At 49.8% G+C, this 15,109-nt stretch overlaps 1 protein-coding gene across 1 annotated transcript in view; it reads right to left on the reverse strand.

The window, feature by feature from the left end:
* Window positions 1–14,799, reverse strand: part of MAPRE3 (microtubule associated protein RP/EB family member 3) — a 131,067-nt gene extending 116,268 nt beyond the window's left edge. The window contains exon 1 of the mRNA XM_066594391.1: window positions 14,681–14,799. The gene's annotated coding sequence lies outside the window, so the exon portion shown is untranslated. The remainder of the gene's footprint in view (window positions 1–14,680) is intronic.
* Window positions 14,800–15,109: the final 310 nt, after the last annotated feature.

Consider the following 15,109-nt stretch of genomic DNA (forward strand, 5'->3'; position numbering starts at 1 on the left):
GCGTTAGTGGTTGCAGTACTAATAGTGACCCCAGTAGTAATAGTGATCCCGTTAGTGGTTGCAGTAGTAATAGTGACCCCAGTAGTAATAGTGATCCCGTTAGTGGCTGCAGTAGTAATAGTGACCCCAGTAGTAATAGTGATCCCGTTAGTGGTTGCAGTAGTAATAGTGACCCCAGTAGTAATAGTGATCCCGTTAGTGGTTGCAGTAGTAATAGTGACCCCAGTAGTAATAGTGATCCCGTTAGTGGTTGCAGTAGTAATAGTGACCCCATTAGTGGTTGCAGTAGTAAAAGTGACCCCAGTAGTAATAGTGTCCCCAGTAGTAATAGTGATCCTGTTAGCGTTTGCAGTAGTAATAGTGATCCCGTTAGTGGTTGCAGTAGTAATAGTGATCCCGTTAGTGGTTGCAGTAGTAATAGTGACCCCAGTAGTAATAGTGATCCCGTTAGTGGTTGCAGTAGTAATAGTGATCCCGTTAGTGGTTGCAGTAGTAATAGTGTCCCCAGTAGTAATAGTTATCCCGTTAGTGGTTGCAGTAGTAATAGTGATCGCGTTAGTGGTTGCAGTAGTAATAGTGATCGCGTTAGTGGTTGCAGTACTAATAGTGACCCCAGTAGTAATAGTGATCCCGTTAGTGGTTGCAGTAGTAATAGTGACCCCAGTAGTAATAGTGATCCCGTTAGTGGCTGCAGTAGTAATAGTGACCCCAGTAGTAATAGTGATCCCGTTAGTGGTTGCAGTAGTAATAGTGACCCCAGTAGTAATAGTGATCCCGTTAGTGGTTGCAGTAGTAATAGTGACCCCAGTAGTAATAGTGATCCCGTTAGTGGTTGCAGTAGTAATAGTGACCCCATTAGTGGTTGCAGTAGTAAAAGTGACCCCAGTAGTAATAGTGTCCCCAGTAGTAATAGTGATCCTGTTAGCGTTTGCAGTAGTAATAGTGATCCCGTTAGTGGTTGCAGTAGTAATAGTGATCCCGTTAGTGGTTGCAGTAGTAATAGTGACCCCAGTAGTAATAGTGATCCTGTTAGTGGTTGCAGTAGTAATAGTGATCCTGTTAGTGGTTGCAGTAGTAATAGTGATCCCGTTAGTGGTTGCATTAGTAATAGTGTCCCCAGTAGTAATAGTGATCCTGTTAGTGGTTGCAGTAGTAATAGTCCTCCCGTTAGTGGTTGCAGTAGTAATAGTGACCCCAGTAGTAATAGTGATCCCGTTAGTGGTTGCAGTAGTAATAGTGACCCCAGTAGTAATAGTGATCCCGTTAGTGGTTGCATTAGTAATAGTGTGCCCAGTAGTAATAGTGATCCTGTTAGTGGTTGCAGTAGTAATAGTCATCCCGTTAGTGGTTGCAGTAGTAATAGTGACCCCAGTAGTAATAGTGATCCCGTTAGTGGTTGCAGTAGTAATAGTGTCCCCAGTAGTAATAGTGATCCCGTTAGTGGTTGCAGTAGTAATAGTGATCCCATTAGTGGTTGCAGTAGTAATAGTGATCCCGTTAGTGGTTGTAGTAGTAATAGTGATCCCGTTAGTGGTTGCAGTAGTAATAGTGATCCCGTTAGTGGTTGGAGTAGTAATAGTGATCCCAGTAGTAATATTGATCCCATTAGTGGTTGCAGTAGTAATAGTGACCCCAGTAGTAATAGTGATCCCGTTAGTGGTTGCAGTAGTAATAGTGATCCCGTTAGTGGTCGCAGTAGTAATAGTGACCCCAGTAGTAATAGTGATCCCGTTAGTGGTTGCAGTAGTAATAGTGATCCCGTTAGTGGTTGCAGTAGTAATAGTAACCCCAGTAGTAATAGTGATCCCGTTAGTGGTTGCAGTAGTAATAGTGTCCCCAGTAGTAATAGTGACCCCAGTAGTAATAGTGATCCCGTTAGTGGTTGCAGTAGTAATAGTGACCCCAGTAGTAATAGTGATCGCGTTAGTGGTTGCAGTAGTAATAGTGATCGCGTTAGTGGTTGCAGTAGTAATAGTGATCCCGTTAGTGGTTGCATTAGTAATAGTGTCCCCAGTAGTAATAGTGATCCTGTTAGTGGTTGCAGTAGTAATAGTCCTCCCGTTAGTGGTTGCAGTAGTAATAGTGACCCCAGTAGTAATAGTGATCCCGTTAGTGGTTGCAGTAGTAATAGTAATCCCGTTAGTGGTTGCATTAGTAATAGTGTGCCCAGTAGTAATAGTGATCCTGTTAGTGGTTGCAGTAGTAATAGTCATCCCGTTAGTGGTTGCAGTAGTAATAGTGACCCCAGTAGTAATAGTGATCCCGTTAGTGGTTGCAGTAGTAATAGTGTCCCCAGTAGTAATAGTGATCCCGTTAGTGGTTGCAGTAGTAATAGTGATCCCATTAGTGGTTGCAGTAGTAATAGTGATCCCGTTAGTGGTTGTAGTAGTAATAGTGATCCCGTTAGTGGTTGTAGTAGTAATAGTGATCCCGTTAGTGGTTGCAGTAGTAATAGTGATCCCGTTAGTGGTTGCAGTAGTAATAGTGATCCCAGTAGTAATATTGATCCCATTAGTGGTTGCAGTAGTAATAGTGACCCCAGTAGTTATAGTGATCCCGTTAGTGGTTGCAGTAGTAATAGTGATCCCGTTAGTGGTCGCAGTAGTAATAGTGACCCCAGTAGTAATAGTGATCCCGTTAGTGGTTGCAGTAGTAATAGTGATCCCGTTAGTGGTTGCAGTAGTAATAGTGATCCCGTTAGTGGTTGCAGTAGTAATAGTGATCCCATTAGTGGTTGCAGTAGTAATAGTGATCCCGTTAGTGGTTGCAGTAGTAATAGTGACCCCAGTAGTAATAGTGATCCCGTTAGTGGTTGCAGTAGTAATAGTGTCCCCAGTAGTAATAGTGACCCCAGTAGTAATAGTGTCCCCAGTAGTAATAGTGACCCCAGTAGTAATAGTGACCCCAGTAGTAATAGTGTCCCCAGTAGTAATAGTGACCCCAGTAGTAATAGTGTCCCCAGTAGTAATAGTGTCCCAGGAGGAATTGAAACACTTCCTTTGTATCAGACTTTATGTGGAACACTTGTAAATAAAGGCTCTAAGATTTTTTCACAGTAAAGCAGCCCCTCTTTGTTTCTTTGAATTGACTGCATCCAGGGCTCCCGGCGGCGGCCACCACTGCTGCTATAAACAGACTGTGACCCCTGACCTCTCTCTGCCCGGTGTCCCTGCAGGGACACGGACATTAGTGGGGAAGCTCAGGGGTAACAGACTGATGGGAGCAGCGGAAGGAGCGAGCTTTTCAGGTTACTGGGCGGCTGTCTCGCCGCTAGCAGTTATTGTTTACAAATATGGCCAGTAAAAAAATAAATACCGGCCGTGCCAGTGCCTTACTAGCTGGGTGACAACTCTAGTGCCACCTCTATGAGGTCCTGCAGGCTGCCCCCTACCGGCTGGGCCAGCGCCTTACTAGCTGGGTGACAACTCTAGTGCCACCTCTATGAGGTCCTGCAGGCTGCTGCCTACCGTCTGGGCCAGTGCCTTACTAGCTGGGTGACAACTCTAGTGCCACCTCTATGAGGTCCTGCAGGCTGCCGCCTACCGGCTGGGCCCACCTTACTAGCTGGGTGACAACTCTAGTGCCACCTCTATGAGGTCCTGCAGGCTGCGGCCTACTGGTTGGGCCAGTGCCTTACTAGCTGGGTGACAACTCTAGTGCCACCTCTATGAGGTTCTGCAGACTGCCGCTTACCGGCCAGGCCAGTGCCTTACTGGCTTGGTGACAACTCTAGTGCCATCTCTAGGAGGTTCTGCAAGCTGCCGCCTACCGGCTGGGCCAGTGCCTTTCTGGCTGGGTGACAACTCTAATGCCACCTCTGCAAGGTCCTGCAGACTACTGGCTGGGCCAGTGCCTTGCTGGCTGGGTGACAACTCTAGTGCCATCTTTAGGAGGTTTCGCGGGCTACTGCCTACCGGCCAGGCCAGTGCGTTACTGGACTGGGTGACAACTCTTGTGCCACCTCTGCAAGTTCCTGCAGACTACCGGCTGGGCCAGTGCCTTACTGGCTGGGTGACAACTATAGTACCACCTTTGTGAGGTCCTGCAGACTGCCGCCTATCGGCTGGGCCGGTGACTTACTGGCTGGGTGACAACTCTAGTGCCATCTCTAGGAGGATCTGCCGGCTGCCCCCTACCGGCTGGGTGACAGCTTTAGAGCCACCTCTGTGAGGTCCTGCAGACTGCAGCCTACAGGCTTGGCCAGTGCCTTACTGTCTGGGTGACAACCCTGGTGCCACCTCTGTGAGGTCCTACAGGCTGCCACCTACTGGCCGGGCCAGTGCCTTACTGGCTTGGTGACAACTCTAGTCCCACCTCTGTGAGGTCCTGCAGACTGCAGCCTACTGGGTGGGCCAGTGCCTTACCGGCTGGTTGACATCTCTAGTGCCACCTCTGTGAGGTCCTGCAGACTACTGTATGGGCCAGTGCCTTACAGGATGGGTAACAACTCTAGTGCCACCTCTGTGAGGTCCTGCAGGCTGCCACCTACTGGCTGGGCCAGTGCCTTACTGGCTGGGTGACAACTCTAGTGCTATCTCTTGGAGGTTCTGCAGGCTGGCGCCTCCCAGCTGGGCCAGTGACTTACTGGCTCGGTTACATCTCTAGTGCCACCTCTGTAAGGTCCTGCAGGCTGCTGCCTACCGGCCAGGCCCGTGCATTACTGGCTGGGTGACAACTCTAGTGCCACCTCTGTGAGGTCCTGCAGCCTACCGGCTGGGCCAGGGCCTTACTGGCTGGGTGACAACTCTAGTGCCAACTTTGTGTGGTCCTGCAGGCTGCCGAATACCGGCTGAGCCAGAGCCTTACTGGCTGGGTGACAACTCTACTGCTATCTCTAGGAGGTTCTGCAGGCTGGCCCCTACTGGCTGGGCCAGTGCCTTACTAGCTGGGTGACAACTCCAGTGCCACCTCTCTGAGGTCCTGCAGACTGCAGCCTAAAGGCTGGGCCAGTGCCTTACTGGCTGGGTGACAACTTTAGTGCCATCTCTAGGAGGTTATGCAAGCTGCCGCCTACCGGCTGGGCCAGTGCCTTACTGGCTGGGTGACAACTCTAATGCCACCTCAGTGAGGTCCTGCAGACTACTGGCTGGGCCAGTGCCTTACTGGCTGGGTGACAAATCTAGTGCCGCCTCTGTGAGGTCCTCCAGACTGCAGCCTACCAGCTGGACCAGTGCCTTGCTGGCTGGGTGACAACTCTAGTGCCATCTCTAGCAGGTTTCGCAGGCTACTGCCTACCGGCCAGGCCGGTGCGTTGCTGGCTGGTTGACAACTCTAGTGCCAACTCTGCGAGGTCCTGCAGACTACCGGCTGGGCCAGTGCCTTACTGGCTGGGTGATAACTATAGTACCGCCTTTGTGAGGTCCTGCAGACTGGTGCCTACCGGCTGGGCCGGTGGCTTGCTGGCTGGGTGACAACTCTAGTGCCATCTCTAGGAGGTTCTGCAGGCTGCCCCCTACTGTCTGGGTGACAACCCTGGTGCCACCTCTGTGAGGTCCTACAGGTTGCCATCTACCGGCCAGGCCAGTGCCTTACTGGCTTGGTGACAACTCTAGTCCCAGCTCTGTGAGGTCCTGCAGACTGCAGCCTACCGGCTGGGCCATAGCCTTACTGTCTGGGTGACAACGCTGGTGCCACCTCTGTGAGGTCCTGTAGACTGCAGCCTACCGGCTGGGCCATTGCCTTACTGTCTAGGGAACAACTCTAGTGCCACCTCTGTGAGGTCCTGTAGACTGCAGCCTACCGGCTGGGCCAGTGCCATACTGTCTGGGGAACAACTCTAGTCCCACCTCTGTGAGGTCCTGTAGACTGCCTTCTACCGGCCGGGCCAGTGCCTTACTGGCTGGGTGACAACTCTAGTGCCACCTCTGTGAAGTCCTGCAGGCTGCCACCTACCGGCTGGGCCACTGCCTTACTGGCTGGGTGACAACTCTAGTGCCATCTCTATGAGGTCCTGCAGGCTGCCTGTCTACCAGCTGGGCCAGTGCCTTACTAGCAGTGTGACAACTCTAGTGCCACCTGTACGAGGTCCTCCAAGCTGCCGCCTACCGGCCAGGCCACTGCCTTACTGGCTGGGTGACAACTCTAGTGCCACCTCTGCGAGGTCCTGCAGACTACCGGCCAGGCCAGTGCCTTACTGGCTGGGTGACAACTATAGTGCCATCTCTATGAGGTGCTGCAGACTAACGGCCAGGCCAGTGCCTTACTGGCTGGGTGACAACTATAGTGCCATCTCTATGAGGTCCTGCAGACTACCGGCTGGGCCACTGCCTTACTGGCTGGGTGACAACTATAGTGCCATCTCTATGAGGTCCTGCAGACTACTGGCCAGGCCAGTGCCTTACTGGCTGGGTGACAACTATAGTGCCATCTCTATGAGGTCCTGCAGACTACCGGCTGGGCCAGTGCCTTACTGGCTGGGTGACAACTATAGTGCCATCTCTATGAGGTCCTGCAGACTACCGGCTGGGCCACTGCCTTACTGGCTGGGTGACAACTATAGTGCCATCTCTATGAGGTCCTGCAGACTACCGGCTGGGCCACTGCCTTACTGGCTGGGTGACAACTATAGTGCCATCTCTATGAGGTCCTGCAGACTACCGGCTGGGCCAGTGCCTTACTGGCTGGGTGACAACTATAGTGCACCTTTCTGAGGACCTGCGGATTGCTGCGTCTCAGGTTGCCTCATGGTGGGGGTGCCCCTGACCACAAACTTTAGGGTTTATTTGTAGTCTGTTACCATGGAAACATGTAGGTCTACATAAAAGCTAAAGAAAGACATTTTCACAAAGACTATTCTTTCCACGGTGGCCTCCTTTCACACACATTGTAGCAATATTTTTTAAAAATGCTTGCAAAAGTATACACCCCCTTGAAATTGTGTAATACTCGGGCTGCTCCTGGTCGTGTTACTGCGCTAATAGATATTAGTGATGTAGCTCAGGTCTGAGGCTGCGCTCACAGTTATAAATGCCGATTTTACTGCAGGTCTCTAGTTGGAAAGATAAATGCAGTTTGAACAACCCCTCCCCCACCCCGCCCGGCCAGAGACCAAATAGTTCAGTCATTAGGCTGGTTTTCCAGTAACACGTGTGTCTCGTGAATAAACGCACTTGCTACACGCTCTGACCTCACAGCGATGCCACCGCTCGAGAGGACCCAAACCACCAGTAGCAGATCCCGCCCCCTGCGGGGTGATCAAAGGTTGAGATGGGATTAGATGGACGGAGCTGATCAGCACCAACATCCACATTCCCACTGCTATGCAAGCCATTAAGAAGTGACAGCGAGTGACGTTGTGTTGGCTGTGACATCGCACGCTGTAGTACAGTACTGCTGCGTTGGCTGTGACATCACACACTGTAGTACAGTACTGCTGCGTTGGCTGTGACATCACATGCTGTAGTACAGTGACGCTGCGTTGGCTGTGACATCACACACTGTAGTACAGTGACGTCATGTTGGCTGTGACATCACACACTGTAGTACAGTACTGCTGCGTTGGCTGTGACATCGCACGCTGTAGTACAGTGACGTCATGTTGGCTGTGACATCACACACTGTAGTACAGTACTGCTGCGTTGGCTGTGACATCACACGCTGTAGTACAGTGACGTCATGTTGGCTGTGACATCACACACTGTAGTACAGTACTGCTGCGTTGGCTGTGACATCACACGCTGTAGTACAGTGACGTCGCGTTGGCTGTGACATTACACGCTGTAGTACAGTGACGTCATGTTGGCTGTGACATCACACACTGTAGTACAGTACTGCTGCGTTGGCTGTGACATCACATGCTGTAGTACAGTGACGTCGCGTTGGCTGTGACATCACACGCTGTAGTACAGTGACGTCATGTTGGCTGTGACATCACACACTGTAGTACAGTACTGCTGCGTTGGCTGTGACATCGCACGCTGTAGTACAGTACTACTGCGTTGGCTGTGACATCGCACACTGTAGTACAGTACTACTGCGTTGGCTGTGACATCACACACTGTAGTACAGTACTGCTGCGTTGGCTGTGACATCACACACTGTAGTACAGTACTGCTGCGTTGGCTGTGAAATCACACGCTGTAGTACAGTGACGTCATGTTGGCTGTGACATCACACGCTGTAGTACAGTGACGTCGCGTTGGCTGTGACATCACACACTGTAGTACAGTGACGCTGCGTTGGCTGTGACATCACACACTGTAGTACAGTACTGCTGCGTTGGCTGTGACATCACACACTGTAGTACAGTACTGCTGCGTTGGCTGTGACATCGCACGCTGTAGTACAGTACTGCTGCGTTGGCTGTGACATCGCACACTGTAGTACAGTACTGCTGCGTTGGCTGTGACATCGCACGCTGTAGTACAGTACTGCTGCGTTGGCTGTGACATCGCACGCTGTAGTACAGTACTGCTGCGTTGGCTGTGACATCGCACGCTGTAGTACAGTACTGCTGCGTTGGCTGTGACATCGCACACTGTAGTACAGTACTGCTGCGTTGGCTGTGACATCACATGCTGTAGTACAGTGACGTCGCGTTGGCTGTGACATCACACGCTGTAGTACAGTACTGCTGCGTTGGCTGTGACATCGCACGCTGTAGTACAGTGACGTCGCGTTGGCTGTGACATCACACACTGTAGTACAGTACTGCTGCGTTGGCTGTGAAATCACACGCTGTAGTACAGTGACGTCATGTTGGCTGTGACATCACACGCTGTAGTACAGTGACGTCGCGTTGGCTGTGACATCACACACTGTAGTACAGTGACGCTGCGTTGGCTGTGACATCACACACTGTAGTACAGTACTGCTGCGTTGGCTGTGACATCACACACTGTAGTACAGTACTGCTGCGTTGGCTGTGACATCGCACGCTGTAGTACAGTACTGCTGCGTTGGCTGTGACATCACACACTGTAGTACAGTACTGCTGCGTTGGCTGTGACATCGCACGCTGTAGTACAGTACTGCTGCGTTGGCTGTGACATCGCACGCTGTAGTACAGTACTGCTGCGTTGGCTGTGACATCGCACGCTGTAGTACAGTACTGCTGCGTTGGCTGTGACATCACATGCTGTAGTACAGTGACGTCGCGTTGGCTGTGACATCACACGCTGTAGTACAGTACTGCTGCGTTGGCTGTGACATCGCACGCTGTAGTACAGTGACGTCGCGTTGGCTGTGACATCACACGCTGTAGTACAGTACTGCTGCGTTGGCTGTGACATCGCACGCTGTAGTACAGTACTGCTGCGTTGGCTGTGACATCACATGCTGTAGTACAGTGACGTCGCGTTGGCTGTGACATCACCCGCTGTAGTACAGTACTGCTGCGTTGGCTGTGACATCACATGCTGTAGTACAGTACTGCTGCGTTGGCTGTGACATCACACGCTGTAGTACAGTACTGCTGCGTTGGCTGTGACATCACACACTGTAGTACAGTACTACTGCGTTGGCTGTGACATCACACGCTGTAGTACAGTACTGCTGTGTTGGCTGTGACATCACACACTGTAGTACAGTACTGCTGCGTTGGCTGTGACATCACACACTGTAGTACAGTACTGCTGTGTTGGCTGTGACATCACACGCTGTAGTACAGTGACGTCGCGTTGGCTGTGACATCACACGCTGTAGTACAGTGACGTCGCGTTGGCTGTGACATCACACGCTGTAGTACAGTGACGTCGCGTTGGCTGTGACATCGCACGCTATAGTACAGTGACGTCATGTTGGCTGTGACATCGCACGCTGTAGTACAGTACTGCTGCGTTGGCAGTGACATCACATGCTGTAGTACAGTGACGTCATGTTGGCTGTGACATCACACGCTGTAGTACAGTACTGCTGCGTTGGCTGTGACATCACATGCTGTAGTCCAGTGACGTCATGTTGGCTGTGACATCGCACGCTGTAGTACAGTACTGCTGCGTTGGCTGTGACATCACACGCTGTAGTACAGTGACGTCGCGTTGGCTGTGACATCACACGCTGTAGTACAGTGACGTCACGTTGGCTGTGACATCAGACGCTGTAGTACAGTGACGCTGCGTTGGCTGTGACATCACACGCTGTAGTACAGTGACGTCGCGTTGGCTGTGACATCACACGCTGTTGTACAGTGACGTCGCGTTGGCTGTGACATCACACGCTGTTGTACAGTGACCTTGTATTACTGCTGTGTGCTGACGCTGTATCTTGTGTTGTGCAGTGACAGTATAAAGCTTTGTTGGCAGTTACATTGTATCACATTGTATCCTGCGGTGTTATGCAATGACATTGAATGGTAACATAGTAACAGTTTGTAAGACATTCGTCCATCCAGTTCAGCAATGTATCACACCTCGTTGTGCCGTGACCTTGTATCACTCAGAGCTGCGTGCACTGACACTACATCCAGTGCCGTGTGCAGTGACACTGTATATAGTTGTGTCGTGCAGTGACATTGTATAAAGCCATGTTGGCGATCACATTGTATCACGTTGTGTTTTGTGCAGCGACATTGGGGCCTATAGTATTCTGTGCAGTGACATTACATAGCGCACGTTGTGCCACGAGATTCTGTCGTTGTGTGTTGCATGCAATAACAATGTGTTCCGGTTACGTTGTGCAGTGACATTGTATCGTATGGAGCCTTGAGCAATAACATTTCATCCTGTTGTCTTGTGTGCAGTGACATTATACAATGCTGAACGCTGTATCGTGCAGTGTCATTATACAATGCTGACCGCTGTATCGTGCAGTGACATTGTACCTTATTGTGTTGGTTAGTGACAGCGTATCATCTTGTGTTATGTGAAGTGACAGTGTATCTTGTGCAGTGACTGTATGAGGTTGTGTTATGTATTAACATCATGTCACGTTGTACTGCAGTGATAGTGTATCAAGCTGTTATGTGCAGTGACATTGTAACATGTTGTATTGTTGTGTTGCGATAGTGTATCACGTATTTTGTGCAATTACATTATGTCACGTTGTGTTGTGCAGTGACAGGATACTATGTTGTATTGTGGAGTTACAGTGCATTAATGTGGTGTGTACAGTTCTATTGTGTGCAGTGACGGTGTACCTTGTGATGTTGTGTTTCATACATTGCCATTGTGGCATATTCTGTTGTACAGTGTCAGTATGCCACATTGTTTCATGCAGTGATGTTGTATTAAGGTACTTTGTGTTGTGTGCAGTGACCGTGTATCATATGTTGTGTGCAGTGCCATTGTGTATCATTATGTCCTGTACAGTGACGCTATCACACTGTGTTGTGTACAGTGACAGTGTATCTTGTTGAGTGCAGCGACATTTCTTCTGTTGTGCAGTGACTGTGTAAACAGGTTGCCTTATGTGCAGTGACATTATATCATGTTGTTTTGTAGTGACTTTGTGTCATGTTGCATTTTGCAGTGATGCTGTCATATTTTTGTATGCAGTGGCATTGTATCATGTTGTTATACAGCGACCCTCTCATGTTTTGGTGTGCAGTGACATCGTATCATATGGTGTTGTTTTGCAGTGACATTGTATTACACTGTGTTGTGCAATGATTTTATCACACTGTTTTATGCAGTGACACTGTCATGTTTTGGTGTGCAGTGATTGTATCTCCTTGTGTTGTGTACTAACATTGTCATGCTTTCATGACAATGTATCTCATTGTGTTGTGCAGTGACATTGTGTCACGTTGTATTAGTGTGCAGTGACATTCAATCAGGTTGTGTTTTTCAGTGACCCTGACATGTTTTGGTGTGCATTGACATTGTGTCAGGTTGTGTTGTGAAGTGACACTGTCATATTTTGATGTGCAGTGACATTGCATCACATTGTACTGTGCAGTGAAACTGTCTCCTGTTGTCTTGTGCAGTGACATTGCCTGGTGTTTTGCAACAACATTGTATGGTGCTGTGTTGTGAAGTGACACGGTCATGTTTTCATATGCAGTGACATTGTATTGTGCCGTGTTGTGTTGTGCAGAAACGCTGTTATGCTTTCATGTGAAGTGACACTGTATCACATTGTGTTCTGCAGTGATATCGTATCATGTTGTGTTGTGCAGTGACACTGTATCACATTGTGTTCTGCAGTGATATCGTATCATGTTGTGTTGTGCAGTGACACTGTCTCGCATTGTGTTGTGCAGCGACACTGTCATGTTTTGGTGTGCAGTGATATCGTATCACATTGTGTTATGCAGTGACATTGTATTGATTTGTGTTGTGCAGTAACACTGTGTCATGCCTTCATGTGCAGTGCACACGGTCATGTATTGTGTTTTGGTGTGCAGCGACAGTGTGTCACATTGTATTGGTGTGCAGTGACATTGTATGGTGTTATGCAGTGACATTGTATCAGGTTGTGCAGTGACACCGTATCACGTTTGTGTTGTGCAGTGACACTGTATGGTATTGTGCAGTAACACTGTGTGGTATTGTGCAGTAACACTGTGTGGTATTGTGCAGTGACAGTGTATCATGTTGTGTTGTGCAGTGACATTCTATCACATTGTATTGTGCAGTGAGAGCGTATCACATTGTGTTGCGCAATGACAATGTATGGTGTGGCGCAGTGACAGTGTATCATGTTGTGTTGTGCAGTGACAGTGTATCACGTTGTGTTGTGCAGTGACAGTGTATCACATTGTGTTGTGCAGTGACATTGTATCACATTGTGTTGTGCAGTGACATTGTATCACATTGTGTTGTGCAGTGACATTGTATCACGTTGTGTTGTGCAGTGACAGTGTATCACATTGTGTTGTGCAGTGACATTGTATCACATTGTGTTGTGCAGTGACATTGTATCACGTTGTGTTGTGCAGTGACATTGTATCACATTGTGTTGTGCAGTGACATTGTATCACATTGTGTTGTGCAGTGACATTGTATCACATTGTGTTGTGCAGTGACGATGTATGTTGTTGTACAGTGCCAGTGTATCGCGTTGTGTTGTGCAGTGACAGTGTATCATGTTGTGTTGTGCAGTGACAGTGTATGCTGTTGTGCAGTGACAGTGTATCACGTTGTGCTATGCAGTGATAATGTATGTTGTTGTGCAGTGACAGTGTATCACGTTGTGTTGTGCAGTGACATTGTATCGCATTGTGTTGTGCAGTGACGATGTATGTTGTTGTGCAGTGACAGTGTATCACGTTGTGTTGTGCAGTGACAGTGTATGTTGTTGTGCAGTGACAGTGTATCACGTTGTGCTATGCAGTGACAGGGTTTCACGTTATGTTGCGTTGTGCAGTGACAGAGCCTCACGTTGTGTCGTGCAGTGACAGTGTATCACGTTGTGTTATGCAGTGACAGTGTATCACGTTGTGTAGTGCAGTGACAGTGTATCACGTTGTGTTATGCAGTGACAGTGTATCGGGTTGTGTTGTCCAGTGACAGTATCACATTGTGTTGTACAGTGACAGTGTATGGTGTTGTGCAGTGCCAGAGCCTCACATTGTGTTGTGCAGTGACGATGTATGTTGTCGTGCAGTGACAGTGTATCACGTTGTGTCGTGCAGTGACAGTGCACCGGGCTGTGTCGTGCAGTGACATTGTATCACGTTGTGTCACGCAGTGACACTGTATCACGTTGTGTTGTGCAGTGACAGTGTATCACGTTGTGTCGTGCAGTGACAGTGTTTCGGGTTGTGTTGTGCAGTGACATTGTATCACGTTGTGTCATGCAGTGACACTGTATCACGTTGTGTTGTGCAGTGACACTGTATCACGTTGTGTTGTGCAGTGACAGTGTATCACGTTGTGTCGTGCAGTGACAGTGCACCGGGCTGTGTCGTGCAGTGACATTGTATCACGTTGTGTCATGCAGTGACACTGTATCACGTTGTGTTGTGCAGTGACAGTGTATCACGTTGTGTCGTGCAGTGACAGTGTTTCGGGTTGTGTTGTGCAGTGACAGTGTATCACGTTGTGTCATGCAGTGACTGTGTATCACGTTGTGTTGTACAGTGACAGTGTATCGGGTTGTGTCGTGCCAGAGCCTACCCCTGCGTTCTGCAGTGACAGTGTATCACGTTGTGTTATGCAGTGACAGTGTATCGGGCTGTGTTGTGCAGTGACAGAGCCTCACGTTGTGTTATGCAGTGACAGTGTATCGGGCTGTGTTGTGCAGTGACAGAGCCTCACGTTGTGTTATGCAGTGACAGTGTATCGGGCTGTGTTGTGCAGTGACAGAGCCTCACGTTGTGTTATGCAGTGACAGTGTATCGGGCTGTGTTGTGCAGTGACAGAGCCTCACGTTGTGTTATGCAGTGACAGTGTATCGGGCTGTGTTGTGCAGTGACAGAGCCTCACGTTGTGTTATGCAGTGACAGTGTATCGGGCTGTGTTGTGCAGTGACAGAGCCTCACGTTGTGTTATGCAGTGACAGTGTATCGGGCTGTGTTGTGCAGTGACAGAGCCTCACGTTGTGTTATGCAGTGACCGTGTATGTTGTTGTGTTGTGCAGTGACAGTGTATCACGTTGTGTTGTGCAGTGACAGTGTATCGGGCTATGTCGTGCAGTCACAGTGTGTCGGGCTGTGTCGTGCAGTGACAGTGTATGTTGTTGTGTCGGGCTGTATCGTGCTGTGTCGGGCTGTGTCGTGCCCGAGCCTCAGGTTGTGTAGAGATGCTGTGTCATGTTGTCATGTTGTCACGTCGCTGTCAGCCGCAGGCTTTGCACTCACCGCGCAGTATGGCTCACGCTTCCTCCATACACCCGCTCTCCGGCCTCCCGGTTCGCTACGTCCCTGATCTCCGACTGTCTCACCGGATCCCGGTCAGGCCGCCGCAATGTGCGGCTCCAACGCACAGAGAACTGCGCATGTGCGAGACCGGAGCCGAGACTAGGAGGGAGGGGGCGCACGGGACGGGAGGGGGAGAGCAAGGTGGGAGGCAAGAAGGGAGGTCCAGGAGATTCAGGTGGGGGATGCAGAAGGGGGAGCCGTAAGTGAGGGGGGACAGAGGACAGGAAAACGCTGGAGTAGAGGGGTATAGGAGAGAAGAATGATAGGCTACAAGAGGGGGACATAGAAATGTAGGAGAGGAGGCAGCAGATTGGATGGGGATGCCAGAAGAGAGAGGTATACAGGATGGGGAGACCCATGAAGGCAGGA

This window comes from Eleutherodactylus coqui, chromosome 1, assembly GCF_035609145.1.
Source record: "Eleutherodactylus coqui strain aEleCoq1 chromosome 1, aEleCoq1.hap1, whole genome shotgun sequence".
Taxonomy (NCBI): Eukaryota; Metazoa; Chordata; class Amphibia; order Anura; family Eleutherodactylidae; genus Eleutherodactylus; species Eleutherodactylus coqui.